Source organism: Hyperoodon ampullatus, assembly GCF_949752795.1.
Source record: "Hyperoodon ampullatus genome assembly, chromosome: 10".
Lineage (NCBI taxonomy): Eukaryota > Metazoa > Chordata > Mammalia > Artiodactyla > Ziphiidae > Hyperoodon > Hyperoodon ampullatus.
Window position 1 is genome coordinate 69,487,122 of NC_136923.1, and position 13,189 is coordinate 69,500,310.

General features: G+C 51.5%; 1 protein-coding gene across 2 annotated transcripts in view; it reads right to left on the minus strand.

Moving 5' to 3' along the window:
• MDGA1 (MAM domain containing glycosylphosphatidylinositol anchor 1) overlaps nt 1-13,189 on the minus strand; it is a gene marked incomplete at its 5' end in the record, with an annotated part of 53,553 nt that overhangs the window by 27,654 nt on the left and 12,710 nt on the right. The window lies entirely within an intron of this gene.

The following is a 13,189-nucleotide window of genomic DNA, read 5'->3' on the forward strand; positions in this document are numbered from 1 at the left end:
GGTGGAGGTGGGCGATTATATACTGGGAAGGGCACAAGAGAAGTTTCTGGGGAGGAGATGGGATCCCATCTAGTGAGATGGAAATGTTCATAGTCTTAATCTGAGCGGCTGTTACACAGGTGGATGTACATGTAAAAATGCATCAAGGTATTTGCTTAAGATTTTACTATATCACTTTACACTTCAATTAGACAAAAAAAAAGAGCATCCAACCCCCCTTTGATGACATTGTCCGTTGATGTTATCCAGCTTCCTCAGTTGACACTAACCATTACAATTACCCACTCCCTTTACTCTGAGTCCTATTTGATGAGCCACTTCCCATGGCTGACTTCTTCCCAGTTCAGATTTTCCTTCTGGAGCAAGTGCTGCCTAATTGCAAAGCACTCAGGCCCCCTTGGCATAGACATTCCAATTTGCCCATCACCCCCCACTGAGTTTCGTTAACATGAGTCAGCCTCCCCAACTCTGCTCACCCTGGAATGGCTGGAACTGTTTTCTGACCCTAAACCAACAGAGATCCCACCAAGTTACAGACCCCCAAAGGGGTTCTGTCCCACTGAGCCTCAGCCTCTCGCTCTACACACCCCAGGAAGTCACTACCAGCGGCAACATTTTCTGATTCTAAAGGCAACCAGGCCAGGGCCTGAGTCAAGAGGCACCATGACATAATCCCTTCATTCAGTCTATCAAACAACAAAAGCAGGCCGCTGCACTGGATGCTAGAGAGACTGTCATGAAAAGCAAACAAAGACCAGCTCTGAAAGAGCATTATTGGGGAGATGGATGGCAAACAAGGAAACAGAAATGAACGGATGGTTTCAGAGTGTGTTAAGTGCTAAGATGACCCTAAAGCAGGGCGTCGTGAAAAAAGGAACAGTGGGCGGAGGAGGGATCTGCTGGAGAGAGGTGGAAAGAGCAGACAATCTGGGACTAATTTCTGGCTCTGCTACCCACTAGCTGGGTGACATTGGGCAAGTTACTTAACCTCTCTGAGCCTCAGCCTCTTCATTTGTAAAATGGGAACAATAATACCTTCTCCCAGGGCTGGTGTGAGGGTTGAATACAATATATGTAAAACATCTGCCCAAACAGTATGTGTTCTGTCAGTAAATGACAGCTCCTGAGATGATTAAATAGGAGCAAGAGATGGGGACAGAAGACCACCCTCTGTGGCCCCCTCTATATCTCAGGGGTGGAGCCACTCAAAGCAGACGCTAAACCATTAGGGATGTTTCATGAACATGTTCAGAGTTCATGTTGAGGGCTGTGCAGGGAGTCGGAAAACCAGAGGGGAGGGATGGAGCCCTTTCTGAGCATCCCTCTTACACACTTAACTTTCAGAAAGTTACCTTGTGACTTTTAGCAAGTTATTTAAGCCTTAGTTTTCTCATTTGTAAAATGGGGTTGTGGAGAGGAATAAATAAGTAAACTCAGGTAAAGTGTTTAAAACTGTCTGGTACACAGTAAGCCATCAAGCATGTCAGCCAGCATTATTATTCCGTAAGTGATCCTGCACTCCTCTTAAAACCCCACCTCCCCAGGGCACTGCAAGGCCTTCGCATGAAAGGATGATGTCTTATCTGCCACAGATGATGAGGCCTGATACATTCCTGGAGTCCATTGTATATTTGCAAGCTCCTTGCCTCAGTTCTGAGAGCCAGAAAGGGCACGTACTATTTAGCCTCCTTTGGCAGAGAAGGAGACTGAGGCCTGGAGAAGGGAACACCCTGTCCACTCACAGACACAGGACAGTAGCAGAGCTGGGGCTCAAACCCAGGCCTTCTGCCCACTAGCTTGGAACTCAGTTCTCTGCCCTCCACGGACTCCTCTACCTGTGCCTTGTGTCACTAGGGGAGCCCTTTGCAATGCATATTCCCAGGCCCATGCAGAACCACTAGCCCTGACTCTTCAGGGGCAGGCCTCAGAGGTTGTATTTGTAACGCGCTCCCTTTAAATTTCAGAGGCACTGCTGGATTTGTTTATCTCTGCTTGACGCCACGTTGGTGAATAGAAAATAGGAAGGATTGTGGAACAATTTCCCTGCTTCTGGCCTATGAGACTTTTGCTATTTAACTCTCCCAAGATTTAGCAACAAACCCCATGGAAAAGGAAAACACTGTCTGCCAAACCTGTGCTCCATAAAATGCTCACAGATAGCCCATCGCCAAATAAGGATGCTGCATCTTCTCCCTCTCAGAGTCTCAGCACACAAGACTATACTATTAAAGGCCCTGAAAAGTCCTGCAGTAAACACATCCATGTAACTTGGTTTAATCCAGTGCTTTCCACTTGACCATAAAGCTCTTTCTTAACAGAATATAATGGCTGTGGAGTCAAGTAACATTCCCCTCCCCAGCCCCTTGGTTGAGAGTAACCAAGAGGCATGAGACATGTCACCAATGAGGCAGCATCCTAAGGAGGGCAACTGAGCAGAAATGGCAAGTCCCTGGCAGATGCTTCTGGTCTATCAGCTCACTCCTTTCTACCTCCAAAAGTGTACACCCCACACCGTAGGTAGGGGTGGGGACTGCCAGCACCCAGGAGGCCCAGTGAGGAAGCCACAAACTCTCAAGGACGCATGTTAAGGCAAATTCCAGCTTGCTCCGTGGCCTTCTGAAGAGAATTCTCACTGGAACCTAGAAGGGGAATTTCATCAAGGATCCCCATCCCCCATCAGAGAATTTTCTCCCCAGCTGCGAGCCAAGTGGGTGGGGGACACTGGGAAAGTACATGAGGATGCAACAGTAGGATGTAGAACCAAACAAGGCTGACAGACAGCAAAGGGAATGAAAACCCTTGATTAAAAGCCCCATCACATCAGCTTTCCTTCAGCTTTCTTCCCCACCCTAAATTTTAAAAGGTTAATCATGACCAAGTGGGATCTGGTGTCCTGCTTTCCCCTCCTGACTCTTTCAGGGGAAGTGTGTCTGCAGGCTGCGGAATCTTCCAAACAGAGCAGAGTGGTGGGAAGGCAAGGAGAGAAAAGAAGAAGGGGGTGCTGCCGACTCCCCCACCTGAAGCTGGTTCTATCTCCCAGTTACTGGATGGCAGGGCAAGTACCATCACCCTAACCACCTCCTGGAAGCATCACTGAGTGTTCTGGGCCAGGCGATATGGAAACAGAATCTGTGGTCTGGTCCTAGCTTCTATAAGACAGGCATTCACCAAATCCTTATAAGTGTGAGGTGCTGAGCTTGGTGCTGGGGGTACAGAGAGCTATGGTACCCAGGCCCTGCACTAGGGAAGTGCATAGTCTAGAAGAGCTGGGATAAGAATGATGCCTATAGGGCTTCCCTGGTGGCACAGTGGTTGAGAGTCCGCCTGCCGATGCAGGGGACACGGGTTCGTGCCCCGGTCTGGGAAGATCCCACATGCCGTGGAGAGGCTGGGCCCATGAGCCATGGCTGCTGAGCCTGTGCGTCCCGCGTACCACAAAAAAAAATGATGCCTATAAAGGCCTGCTGAGAGGCAGAAAGGAAACAAGGAGGGATTACTGTGAGCTGGAATTATGTCTCAGGTCTCCCTCCCATCACCATAATATAACGATCACATAATAATATATACATAATAATAATATTACTCTGTGCCAGCGTTTTATTGAGTGTTTTATATCTATTATCTTATTTATTGCCCACAACAAGCCTATTATTGTTCCCATTAGTCAGATGAGGAAGCTGAGGCTCAGCAAGTTTAAGTAACTTGCCCAAGGACACCCTGCTGATTTGGAGTCCATCTGACTCTCTGACTTTTGTGCTAAGCCCCATGCATTTCCAGTTTGCAAGTGCCTGGCACAGTGCTCAGGACACAGGGCCCCAGGTGCAGGACATAGTCTCTGAGTCACTGGTTGGGCCTGTCCCACGTGGCATCCTTAGAAACTATTCCTCCCTCATTCTCCCAGCTCCTGATACACACATGTTTATCGATCCTTTTGTGTATGTAATGTAAATGGACACTTAATAATTTAGCAGAGTTACCAGTGCTGAAATATTAACAGGCTTTTCTCTTTTAATTAGCTGCTCAGAGAATGGCGGCCGGAGTCTGAAAGGAGGCTCTCAGGGCAGGCGCTTGGCTGGCTCCTCCTGGGCCTCCTTCTGCCAGAGATGATGCTACACGCCTCTCCTGAGGACCACAGGCCATCAGATGTGTACCTCTCAGGAAAATTAACCCTGCTCTCTGTGCTCTCCACAGTGGGGCTTTGCCCTGCCCTCCCCACAGCCCTGTCTGCAGAGCTGACTGAAGCCTGCCCTCTGTTTCTGCCGCTGGCCAGGGGGCAGGCCAGGTGGCTTCTCAGGAGTTCTGGAGTCTAGGGGAGGCGCCAATTTCATGCTGGAAAACAAGTTTGAACCAGTCCCCCCACCAGTACCACCTCCCCTGGCCTCACCTTAATGTGAGTCATCTTGAGGGGAAGCACCAGCACACCCTGCCCCGTCCACCTCTGGTCACTCTCTCAGGGCATTAGACCTTGGTCCAGGATGATTCTCTCTCCATCTTCCCTCTTGCTCCCTGGCCTCCCAGTCCTTCAAAGGCACGTACAATCGCCTGTTAACTTACCATTGATTCATGGATCCCTTCTGTAACATTTCCTGAGCACCTGTTGTCCTGCTCTCAGCTCTAGAATGCAGAGGCAGTCATGCACATCCCCCTCCCTGAAGCACCTCTGCCTTCCCCTTGCTGCCGACTCTATTAAAAGTCTGCTCTCAGCAATAAGTCTTTTTTGCTTACCAAAACCAGATCCACATTCAGCTGACCTCCCCTTTGGCTTCAAAAATCTCTCCCCAACCTGAGTATGTATGTATCTCTGACCTCCAGGTTCAAGAGCACTGTCACTGAGTGTGGAAAGCAGCCACAGATGAAAGATCAGGGCACAGGCTGCCAGCCTATCACCATGATTGAGCATGAAAACAAGCTCTGCTCTCATAGTCAGAGGCAGGGCCTGGTAGGGCTCGCAGAGTCTGCTGCTGTGTGTAAGGCCTGGTTCCATTTTCAGGAGCTGATACTGTTTGCAGAGCCTGATGCCTCTGGCAAAGCCTGGCACTGCTGAAAGTGGTGGCCAGTCCATCTGTGCCCCCGTCCCTGGGAAGGTTTGGCACCGCTGCACCTACATCCTGGCCCCATCAGAAGGCACACAGGTTTTGAGAGTGCCAGGTTCTACTCATAGAATCTTCACTGTCTGCATACCAGTGGAAGTCTAATCTGCACACAACCAATGAACTCAGGAATGTTAGGACAGGCCACCAGAAAGCCCTCTAAGTGGGGGCTCTTAGGTCCCCTGGGGGAAACTATAAAGGGACTTTCTCCCTGATGGGCAGGGAGATCAAAACTGTCAACAAATGAGGTGCCCTAGGACAGTGCTAACATTATAGGCAGGACACTCAGGGAAGAGAGATCAGAAAGGCACATGCCTCAAGGTGGGCACTGCTTGAGCCGAAGCTGTAAATGCAAGTCTGAGGGGCTGCCCAGATGGTGTAGTATGAGGGGCAGGAGGTAGGGCTCTATCTCTCCTCTAATAACTATGTGACCTTGGGCAAGTTATTTAACTTCTCGAAGCCTCAGTCTCTTCATCTGTAAAATGGGTATAATACTACATCTCAGCTCTAGTGAAAATATCTTCTGGGTTGTGAGGATTAAACGAGATAATGCACATTTGGTACAGAGCATAATCACTAGTATCTAGTAAGTGCTCAATAAATTTCAGTTCCCTTTCCATTTGATCATATAGCCTGGGACCCTTTGGGAACCTGTTCCAAGGGCCTGTAAGAGAAAAATGTAAAACTGAATGAAGAGGTCTACTTTGGGGGGATGCCAAGAGCCATAATCCCGAGAGACCAGAATGTCAGTGTGGACGGAAAGAGGTAATCACTGGAAGGAAAGCTCTCCCCAAGAGAACATCCAGGATGATGGAGAGAGAGAGAGGCTACCACCCATCAGAGCAGAGTGGTTTCTGGAACCCAGGACCTGAGCCTGCCTGGCCCAGGGCTGTGGGGCCCATGGACATAGGGTTTCTCATGCAAAAATTTTCTGCTGGGGTCCCGCTATGCAACCCCACCAAGATCTGCAGTCCTGGAGACCTCATCACTGCAGTTCACTTGGCCCTGGACCCTGGCAGTGGGCCAAATTCTGGAGGTGACCAAGCTTCCAACTGACAAAGCATACCTATCGAACCAAGCCCAAGGGAGGGGCAGGGCTGGAGTAGACACAGCGTTCTCATTCAGACTGTTGCAATAATTGCTGTGTGACCTGGGGCAAATCATTTAATTCTCTAGTCTACAGCCTCAGTTTCCTGCCTATAAAATGGCTATAAGAATGCTCCTTATTGAGAGTGTTAAATATAATAAGAATGGAATCCACCAATCACAGCACATGCTGCCTAGTAGATGCTCTAGAAGTATAGTTAGAAGGGAGCAGAATAAAACCAAAGTCACGGGGCTTCCCTGGTGGCGCAATGGTTGAAAGTCCGCCTGCTGATGCAGGGGACACGGGTTCGTGCCCCGGTCTGGGAGGAGCCCACATGCCGCGGAGCGGCTGGGCCCGTGAGCCATGGCCACTGAGCCTGTGCGCCCAGAGCCTGTGCTCCGCAACGGGAGAGGCCACAACAGTGAGAGGCCCGCGTACCGGAAAAAAAAAAAAAAAAAAAACCAAACTCATACCTAAGGGTGTGTCCACCCTGAGAAGGTCCCCCTAGTCTGAGAGTTGAAGCCTCCAGTGTAGAGCCTGACAGGCCCCTGAGTAACCCTGTTTATTGGAGCCTGAGGCTCAGTCACCTGGGTACCAGTGTACCTGTGACCAACACTAGGGATGGGGCACATCCTGGGTGGGACCAGCAACACACTGCCAGGTGTAGGCCCCCAACCCAGAATGCAGAGCCTTGGCCAGCCCTGGACCAGGGAATGGAGGGAACAGTGGCCTCGCTAAAGCAAAGAACCCTCAAAGGCCCCTACAACCCAAAAGCCCAGTGTTTTCCTCCCACCCCCCAAGCTGAGACCCAAGCCTGAAGAACAGGGCACAGCTTTCAGCCTGACACAGGCCTGGCTGTGGGAACCAAGGGAGACAGGGGGCTGAGGCACTGGACTGGGGCTGAAATGAGCATCTGGGGACCTGGGTCCTCAGAAAGAACAGGATGGTGGGGGGGGCCCTTGGGCCCCCTGAAAGAACAGGATGGTGGCAAGTGGGTGGGAGTCCTTTCCAACCAAACCTGCAAGAACTGGCTGGAAGTTCCACTCCAGCAGTTAACTTGACTAAACCCCCATTTCACCATACAAAACAGAGGCCAGTAGTATTAGGCTCATCGTGTCTCACTTGATATGTCATCTCAAGTGAGATGACATATCAGAAAGTGCCATGTAAACTGTAAAGTTCTGCACAGATCAGGTCTTATTATTATTAGGTGTTCAAAAGACCCAAATATGGCTTCTGGAAGTAAAAACTTGAAGTTAAGAAGCAGGCCATAATGCACCTATTAAACCAGTGAAAATAAATTAAAATGATAAAAATCCATTGTGGCTGGGCTGCGCACAAGCCCGGCTCAAACTTTTTGTAGCACGGGCCGGCAGTGCGAAATGAGAACCATAAAACTGTTCCTATCCTATGACCTATTAGGCAATCTCACTTTGGGGAATAGGCCCCAAGGAAATAATTTAAAAGGAAAAAGTAATTCACATAAGGATATTCATGGCAGAGCTATTTAGAAGAAGAAATTGGCATCTGCCCAAATGCCCAGCACTGGAGAAATGGTGACCAAACTCCAGCGCATCAATGCAGGGGGTGCCCTGCGGTCATTAAGCTGACAGGTCTGAGGGCTCAGTCAATACCAGGAGATGTGTGTAGGAGATAAAGTCAGCCAAGAGAGCAGAATGGACCACTGTTTACTGCTATGTAAAAATATATTGACAGGTATGGGCAGGGAATTTAGAATGAATGGTTAATGTTTGATGGTCACTGGGTTCCTTTTTTTTCCTGTGAAGTTGTTTAAGTGGATAATAATAATAACAACCCTGAAAGCAAAATCACTCTTGCAGCTTAAGAGCAGGCGGGGCCTTAGACGCCAGGACAGAAGGACAGGGGACAGAGGACAGTGTTTCTGCAGAGCTTACCACCGCCACTCTGGCTGGGCAGCACTCTGGTCCCCCCCACCCCCACCCCAGGCTACTGTGGGTTCCTGGGCATCATCCCGCCCAGCTGGGGGGTAGAATTATGGGTGTCACAACCTGACTGCTTGAAACCTCTTAAAGCAGCCCCTGTGTAGTTCTTCCAGGCTGAACCTTCACCCCAGCTCAGGAGGCAGGAGGAGGATTGCCTCTGAAGGTTTAAAAACCAGGGATCAGAGATGCAAGGGCCTGATTAACTTTATGCCTCTGTCCACATCCATTGACCTCAGGAGGACAGCACTTAGTGACCCCGCCACACCCCCAAGGCCTGAGAGCCATTCCTCACCCTCCGTCACTGAGAACACACTGGCAGCCAGAAACCTGGTAGTCATCCCGGCCTTCTCTCCATCCACATCCCATGCCCAATCCACCAGCTCAACCTCGGAACTGATTCTGCATCCGACCCCTGAAACACCAACCTGGTCTTAGAAACCACTACCACCATGCCCTGCCTGGATTTTTACAGCAGCCTCCAGAGAGCTCTACCCTGCTTCCTCCCTTGCCTGGCACAGTCTGTTCTCCACAAGCAGCCAGAGGGATCCCTTTACAACATTAGGTCAGATCCTGTCCCTTCTCTGCTCAAAACCCTACCGTGGGTCTCCTCTCACTTCGAGTCAAAGCCATAGCTTTTTCAATAGCCCGCCACACCCTGCATGTGCCCTCCTCCCAGCTGCGGCCACACTGCTGTCTTTGCTGTTCTTCAAGCAGACCAAGCCCACTTCCACCTCAGGGCCTTTGCACTTGCAGCTCCCCCTGCTGGATTGCTCTTCCTCGGATATCCAGAGCTCACCCCATCGCTTCCTTCAGCTCTCTTCTGAGACAGGCCTTCCCTGACCACCCTTTTTAAGACAGCATTCCTGCCCCCACCGCCATCACTCTCAATCCCCTTACCTGCTTTGTGCGTTCTTCATACCACTCATCAACACCAGCATATTAAATAGTCACTTGCGGGTTTCCCTGGTGGTGCAGTGGTTAAGAATCTGCCTGCCAATGCACGGGACACGGGTTTGTAGCCCTGGGCCGGGAAGATGCCACATGCTGTGGAGCAACTAAGCCCGTGCGCCACAACTACTGAGCCTGTGCGCCGCAACTACTGAAGCCCACGTGTCTAGAGCCCCCGCTCCACAAGAAGAGAAGCCACCGCAATGAGAAGCCCGCGCACCACAACAAAGAGTAGCCCCCGCTCGCCACAACTAGAGAAAGCCCGCACACAGCAACAAAGACCCAACGCTGCCAAAAAATAAATAAATAAAATTTTAAAATAAATAAATAAATAAATAGTCACTTGTGCATTCTCTTTCTGTGTCCCTTTCAAAAGGAGAACACCCCTGGGAGGGAAAGCACATTAAATTTCTGAAAGGGATGACCAATCTTTTTTTTCTTTTTTTTTTCAAGAGTCAATTCCAGAAGCATAAAGTTTGGGGACATATCTTCTTTTAGCATCAGGTATATTTATAAATCGGGAAATGTAATACCTGCCTCCCTGCTTAAGTATTCTCATTATTTTTTTCTTCCATCACTGAAGGGTTTCTCTCCTTTTTTGGCTGAAATTTAAGAAACCACATAAGTGGCATGCACTGTAGGATCTCAGCATGCCGAGTCTCTGAACAACTTGTAAATGACTTGAAACTCAGTCAGCTGGGGGAGAAAAGTGAAGGACCTGTGGATGGGGGAGGCCAATTGGACCTAAGTTCAATCACAGCCAGGGACAGAAAAGTCACTGCCATTAGGAGGCTCCTGGGGGCTAAGGACAGGAGGTAGGGGGCATTACCTCTTAGGAGGAAAGTGAGGTCTGGAATGGGCAGCCATGTGGGTGGCAGTAAAGGGCTGGGTGCAAAACACACCTGTCTTCCAACTCATAAAGTAGCTCAAAGGTAACATTCTTGCTATAAACTTCCCCAAGAGGAAGATGGGAGGAGGGGTGGAATTCTGCCACACTTTCTCCAGGATCAGGGTCTCAGTCTTTCCCCCAATATTGTGTCACATGCCACTTCCCTGGTGGCAACCTCTGTGACTCATCAGAACAGGTCTGAGCAGGCCTGGGCGCTGGAATCACTCACTTAGCATTGCCTCCTCTGAAAAGCCCCAGGCACTGGGCTCAGAATGGTTTTCCACAAGTTCCCATTTCCTCTTCACCACAGGCCCCTGAGGGGAGCACTATTATTATCATTTGCTTGTGCACAGGGAAACTGAGGCACAGAGTATACCCTGCCCAAGATCACACAGCCAGTGAATGACTGGGGCAGGACTTGAACCCAGACCTGTTGCAGAAGCCTCTGCCACAAGCCTTCAGGCCACACTGTTTCTGACACTCCCACGTGAGCGAGAGAGATGACTTTGATATACTTAGTTGCTTGCTTCTGAAATTAGACCTCAGTGGTGTCATGGAGCCTGGCAAGTCATGTGCGACAGCTGACCTCAGAGCTGCTAGTCACTGACACCTTGGTGTGAAGAACTTCTCTGGTTACTCTCCTCCCTGGGGCACTGAGGCATGAGGAAAGGAAACAGTGGAGAGCAGGGGTTGGGGGCAAAGCTGCAGGACCACTTGGCTGACCCTTCCCAGAATCCTCCTCTCTGGTTGCCATGGAGCCACCTCTGCAGAGGCTTGGGCCCTGGTGGGGAGCGGAAGGCCAGGTGGCGCCAAAGAAATTGATCCAGAAGAAAGGAAGCTGGCCTGTCTGTGGAGGCCCTTGGAAAAGGGGGGCTGCAGAGGCATCAGTCCTGAGACCCTCGGTCGCTAGGGCCAGCCGCAGGTGGAAAGGGAGAAGTGATTCCCAGGAGAAACTGAAAACACTGAGCAGAGACGGCTGAGGGATGTGACAGGAGTATGCAGAAGGTTGAGGAAAGTGAGGTGCAGGAGGATGCCTGGACCCTGCCAAAACTGGGTGCTTGGCAGCACTAGCCCAGTGCCCAGCAAGTAGTTGGTACTTAATAAATGTCAGCCAGAGCTATCGTTAACCTAGGTGCTCAAAAGAGACTCCCTGGTTAGGACACCCGTGAGCTCCAGTCTCCTCAGGCCAGGAACGTAGCGTGAGCGCTGTGTCAGGCAGATGTGCTCAGGGCTCCTGTGGTGAGGGGCCCCCTGCCCTACAAGGGGACTCTCCAAGGTGTCAGCTCCCCTCTGAGCCTGGGCAGTTCTGCTCCTGCGAGGATGGCTGGGGAGGGCTTCAGGAGAAGAAGAGGCCCCCCTGCCACTCAGCCCAGCTGGGGCCACTGTGCCCATGCGTTCAGCCCAGCCCCCACCCTGGCACGGGCACAGCGGGTGAGTGCACGTCTGGCACAGGCCCCGGTGCGGGGAGAGAGGCTCCGAGCAGGCAGCTTTGTATTTTGTGAAAACCACATCCACAACTGAGCTCTCCAGCCAAGCAGGGCCTGCTGGGAAGGGTCTCTCTTCCCATCCCCCTGCTGGGGCCCACCCTCCCCTCCTCAGCCCTCACCCCCAGGAGCCATAGGGAGTACCAGCTGCCACCCCGGCTGGCATGGGGGGCTGAGGGGGACGGCCTGGGCCCAGCTCTGGCCGTGCCAGGGTTCCCCGTTCCCCCACCCTGACCCTCTTCCTGCCTGGAATAAATTGGAATACAAATCACAGGGAAATGCTTTCCTCTGTTTGAACAAATTGCTATGGATTCCTCCCTGTCTCAGGTCAGGGCTTGAAATGGGGGATATTTTCACTCGCCGACTGCTAATAGACTCAGGAGAAGTTTCTGGATCGATGGAGGCCGGGAAAATTAGCCAGGAGCGTCAGGCCAGCCTCAGCCTGTCCCTGCCCCCGACTTCAGGTCTCCCAGAAGTGGTGGTGGGCAGTTATAACCCAGGCTGGACATAGCGCTGGGCTGACAGTCCAGAGTGCTGGATGCCCATTCCCGCCCCCTGTCTGGGGACCAAGGCAAGGATGACCAGGGGCTGCCCAGAGGAGCAGTGGGATAAAGGTGGACCCAAAGAAGCCCCCAAAGAGGTCTGCAGTCCCCCCACACATACATACATACATGACTCCCTGCACATAAACCCATGTTCTTGTGGGCATGATCACACATATGCACACTTTCAGCACATGCATGCCCACATATATTTACGTGTGCACGAAAAATACTGATGAAGTGTACATGCCCAGTGTAGAGAGGACTTGGGGAATGTACTTTAGCTCCGGCTGAGGTACCCAGTGAGAACACCTTATCTCCTGCCAATGGTTCTCCATACACAAACAGACAGACAGAAAGACACACACACACACACACACACACACACACACACACACACACACACACATACTGATCTCCACCAGCAGCCAGGGCTCCCCACCAATCACTCCTTTCACCCCTCAGCCCCGCATCCCTGGCTCTATAATTCTGCAAGGGAGCCTGAAGGAGCCACTGGCTTCACCGGCCCCAGCTCCGCCAGAATGAAGGGCAGGAGACTGTGGGGAGATGCAGCCCACCCTCGCCCTGGACGGCCTCACGGCCCCTGCTCCCTCAGCTCCCAAGAAAGTGAGGGAGTGAGCCAGGCAGGGTGTCGGTGCTTCAGGCAGATTAGGGCATCCCTCAGGGCTCAGCCCTCCCAGCACCCCCGAGGCCACTGTGCCAGTGGGCAATGCCAGGGGCCATGGCTGTATGGGGAACTGGAGGAAGCCAGGAGGGGAGGGGAGAACTCACTGTAGCCTCTGAATGCCCCAGAAGGAGGTGGGTGGCTTGATCTGGAGAAAGCCTCTTACGTCTCCTGCCTGCTGCCCCTGGCACATTAAGCCACATGTGCGCGCGCATGCACTCATACACACACACACACACACTCCTCTCGGTATCCTAGAGCCCAGATATGACTTGGGAGATAGAAGTGGGAGAGAAGGGTGTATTCAATGGCAGGTAGAGCTTGGAGCGACCCTTCAGCTCTGACCACTGGTTTCTGCCTCTAAAAACTGACCAGTTAGAGCCAGGTAACCTCTAAGCCCATTACCTCTGACCTTCCATGATTCCAAGCTGGGCTGCCTGTTTGCTCTGTGGTCTGGGGACTTCTCTTGCCCTCTCTAGGCCTCAGGTTTCTTTTCTAAG